Raw genomic sequence first — 4,161 nt, forward strand, 5'->3', positions numbered from 1 at the left:
GGGATGGGACTGTTCAGCTGTGGCGGGGAGTGGCCTCCCCTCCGGTCGGCACGACGAGGTAAATGACACCGGCCGCTGACGCAAACCCACGCCGGACAGGGAGAGCTCAAAACGCGGGTAACATTTCAAGGAAGACCCCCCCTGCGCAGACCTCCACTAGGCCGGGGATGACTGTTCAGCTGTGGCGGGGAGTGGCCTCCCCTCCGGTCGGCACGACGAGTAAATGACACCGGGCCCGCTGAGCGCAAAACCCACGCCGGACAGGAGAGCTCAAAAGCCGGGTACATTGCAAGGGAAGACCCCCCTGCGCAGACCTCCACTAGGGCCGGGATGACTGTTCAGCTGTGGCGGGGAGTGGCCTCCCTCCGGGTCGGCACGACGAGTAAATGACACCGGCCGCTGACGCAAACCCACGCCGGACAGGAGAGCTCAAAAGCCGGGTAACATTTCAAGGAAGACCCCCCCTGCGCAGACCTCCACTAGGCCGGGATGACTGTTCAGCTGTCTGGGCGGGGAGTGGCCTCCCTCCGGTCGGCACGACGAGTAAATGACAACCAGGCCGCTGACGCAAACCCACCCGGCGGACAGGGAAGCTCAAAAGCCGGGTAACATTTCAAGGAAGACCCCCCCCTGCGCAGACCTCCACTAGGCCGGGATGACTGTTCAGCTGTGGCGGGGAGTGGCCTCCCTCCGGTCGGCACGACGAGTAAATGACACCGGCCGCTGACGCAAACCCACGCCGGACAGGAGAGCTCAAAAGCCGGGTAACATTTCAAGGAAGACCCCCCCCTGCGCAGACCTCCACTAGGGCCGGGAATGACTGTTCAGCTGTGGCGGGGGAGTGGCCTCCCCTCCGGTCGGCACGACGAGTAAATGACACCGGCCGCTGACGCAAACCCACGCCGACAGGAGAGCTCAAAAGCCGGGTAACATTTCAAGGAAACCCCCCCTGCGCAGACCTCCACTAGGCCGGGATGACTGTTCAGCCTGTGGCGGGGAGTGGCCCCTCCCTCCGGGTCCGGCACGACGAGTAAATGACACCTGCCGCTGACGCAAACCCACGCCGGAAGGAGAGCTCAAAAAGCGCGGGTAACATTTCAAGGAAGACCCCCCCTGCGCAGACCTCCACTAGGCCGGGATGACTGTTCAGCTGCTGGCGGGGATGGCCTCCCTCCGGTCGGCACGACGAGTAAATGACACCGGCCGCTGACGCAAACCCACGCCGGACAGGAGAGCTCAAAAGCCGGGTAACATTTCAAGGAAGACCCCCCCCTGCGCAGACCTCCACTAGGCCGGGATGACTGTTCAGCTGTGGCGGGGAAGTGGCCTCCCCTCCGGTCGGCACGACGAGGTAAATGACACCGGCCCGCTGACGCAAACCCACGCCGGACAGGAGAGCCTAAAAGCCGGGTAACATTTCAAGGAAGACCCCCCCTGCGCAGACCTCACTAGGCCGGGATGACTGTTCAGCTGCGGCGGGGAGTGGCCTCCCCTCCCCGGTCCGGCACGACGAGTAAATGACCACCGGCCGCTGACGCAAAACCCACGCCGGACAGGAGAGCTCAAAAGCCGGGTAACATTTCAAGGAAGACCCCCCCTGCGCAGACCTCCACTAGGCGGGATGACTGTTCTTCAGACTGTGCGGCGGGGAGTGGCCTCCCTCCGGTCGGCACGACGAGTAAATGACACCGGCCGCTGACGCAACCCCACGCCGGACCAGGAGAGCTCAAAAAAGCCGGGTAACATTTCAAGGAAGACCCCCCCTGCGCAGACCTCCACTAGGCCGGGATGACTTGTTCAGCTGCGGCGGGGAGTGGCCTCCCTACCGGTCGGCACGACGAGGTAAAGCTATTTAGGAAAATCTGAGATAAATATCACTTGCATAATAATTTGGAACACGGTCCCGGTTCCAAATTATTATGCAAAATGTATTAGACACCAGCAATCGCACTTAGATTTGTTTCTTTTTTCTTTCTTTTAGCTTCCATAATGTTACCGGCGCGCTGACGCAAACCCACGCCCGGCAGGGAGAGCTCAAAAGCCGGGTAACATTTCAAGGAAGACCCCCCCTGCGCAGACCTCCACTAGGCCGGGATGACTGTTCAGCTGCGGGCGGGGAGTGGCCTCCCTCCGGTCGGCAACGAGTAAATGACACCGGCCGCTGACGCAAACCCACGCCGGACAGGAGAGCTGCAAAAGCCGGGTAACATTTCAAGGAAGACCCCCCCTGCGCAGACCTCCACTAGCCGGGATGACTTTTCAAAGCTGCCTCTGCAGCTGCGGCGGGGAGTTGCCTCCCTCCGGTGGACACGACGAGTAAATACACCAGCACTTGCTCTTAGATTTGTTTCTTTTTTCTTTCTTTTAGCTTCCATAATGTTACCGGGCGCTGACGCAAACCCACGCCGGACAGGAGAGCTCCAAAAGCCGGTAACATTTCAAGGAAGACCCCCCCCTGCGCAGACCTCCACTAGGCCGGATGACTGTTCAGCTGCGGCGGGGAGTGGCCTCCCTACCGGTCGGCACGACGAGTAAAGCTATTTAGGAAAATCTGGATAAATATCACTTGCATAATAATTTGGAACACGGTCCCGTGTTCCAAATTATTATGCAAAATGTATTTAGACACCAGCAATCGCACTTAGATTTGTTTCTTTTTTCTTTCTTTTAGCTTCCATAATGTTACCGGGCGCTGACGCAAACCCACGCCCGCAGGAGAGCTCAAAAGCCGGGTACATTTCAAGGGAAGACCCCCCCTGCGCAGACCTCCACTAGGCCGGGATGACTGTTCAGCTGCGGCGGGGAGTGGCTCCCTCCGGTCGGCACGACGAGTAAATGACACCGGCCGCTGACGCAAACCCACGCCGGACAGGAGAGCTCAAAAGCCGGGTAACATTTCAAGGACGACCCCCCTGCGCAGACCTCCCACTAGGCCGGGATGACTTTTCAAAGCTGCCTCTGCAGCTGCGGCGGGGAGTTGCCTCCCTCCGGTGGACACGACGAGTAAATACACCAGCACTTGCTCTTAGATTTGTTTCTTTTTTCTTTCTTTTAGCTTCCATAATGTTACCGGGCGCTGACGCAAACCCACGCCCGGCAGGAGAGCTCAAAAGCCGGGTAACATTTCAAGGAAGACCCCCCCTGCGCAGACCTCCACTAGGCCGGGATGACTGTTCAGCTGCGGCGGGGAGTGGCCTCCCTCCGGTCGGCACGACGAGTAAAGCTATTTAGGAAAATCTGAGATAAATATCACTTGCATAATAATTTGGAACACGGTCCCGTGTTCCAAATTATTATGCAAAATGTATTTAGACACCAGCAATCGCACTTAGATTTGTTTCTTTTTTCTTTCTTTTAGCTTCCATAATGTTACCGGGCGCTGACGCAAACCCACGCCCGGCAGGAGAGCTCAAAAGCCGGGTAACATTTCAAGGAAGCTATTTAGGAAAATCTGAGATAAATATCCTTTGCATAATAATTTGGAACACGGTCCCAGTGTTCCAAATTATTATGCAAAATGTATTTAAGTGTCATAAAGATTACATTTTTTGTTTTTCAAGTACTGAAATCACCCTCAGTCATGGTACAGTCCATGGTAGTCTGCCAGGTGAGCGCAATTGTAGTAATTAACAAGTCTATTTAAGTTCCGCGTTTTTAAGCGTTCGGCCATTTCGTTCAACCATGGGGAGGAAAAAGGATCTCTCTGCTGTCGAGAAGCGTGAAATCGTTCGATGCCTTGGACAAGGTATGCAGACATTCGATATTGCACGAAAGCTTAAGCGCGACCATCGAACTTTGAAGAAATTCGTCGCTGATTCGGAGCAAACGCGCGTTCGTGCAGACAAAGGCACGACAAGGAAGGTTTCTGCAAGACAAACAAATCGAATCAAGAGGGCGGCTGCAAGCATGCCACTAAAGACGAGCAAACAAATATTCGACGCTGCTGGTGCCAGTGAAGTCCCACGAACGACGAGGTGCAGGATCCTCCAGAGGCTTGCAGTTGTGCGGAAACCCTCCATTCGGCCACCCCTGAACAACGCGAACAAGCAGAAACGGCTGCAGTGGGCCCAGACTTACATGAAGACAAATTTTCAGACAGTCCTGTTCACCGACGAGTGCCGTGCCACCTTGGATGGGCCAGGTAGGGTTTTTTAAGTTTTT

General features: G+C 56.3%; 1 long non-coding RNA gene across 1 annotated transcript; it reads left to right on the forward strand.

Moving 5' to 3' along the window:
* Positions 1-2,818: 2,818 nt before the first annotated feature.
* On the forward strand, positions 2,819-3,674 carry LOC133149650 (uncharacterized). The gene is made up of 3 exons (XR_009713555.1): positions 2,819-2,889; positions 3,056-3,217; positions 3,359-3,674. It is a non-coding gene; the product is annotated as an uncharacterized LOC133149650 (long non-coding RNA).
* Positions 3,675-4,161: the final 487 nt, after the last annotated feature.

The sequence above is a fragment of the Syngnathus typhle genome, unplaced genomic scaffold (genome assembly GCF_033458585.1).
Source record: "Syngnathus typhle isolate RoL2023-S1 ecotype Sweden unplaced genomic scaffold, RoL_Styp_1.0 HiC_scaffold_417, whole genome shotgun sequence".
Taxonomy (NCBI): Eukaryota; Metazoa; Chordata; class Actinopteri; order Syngnathiformes; family Syngnathidae; genus Syngnathus; species Syngnathus typhle.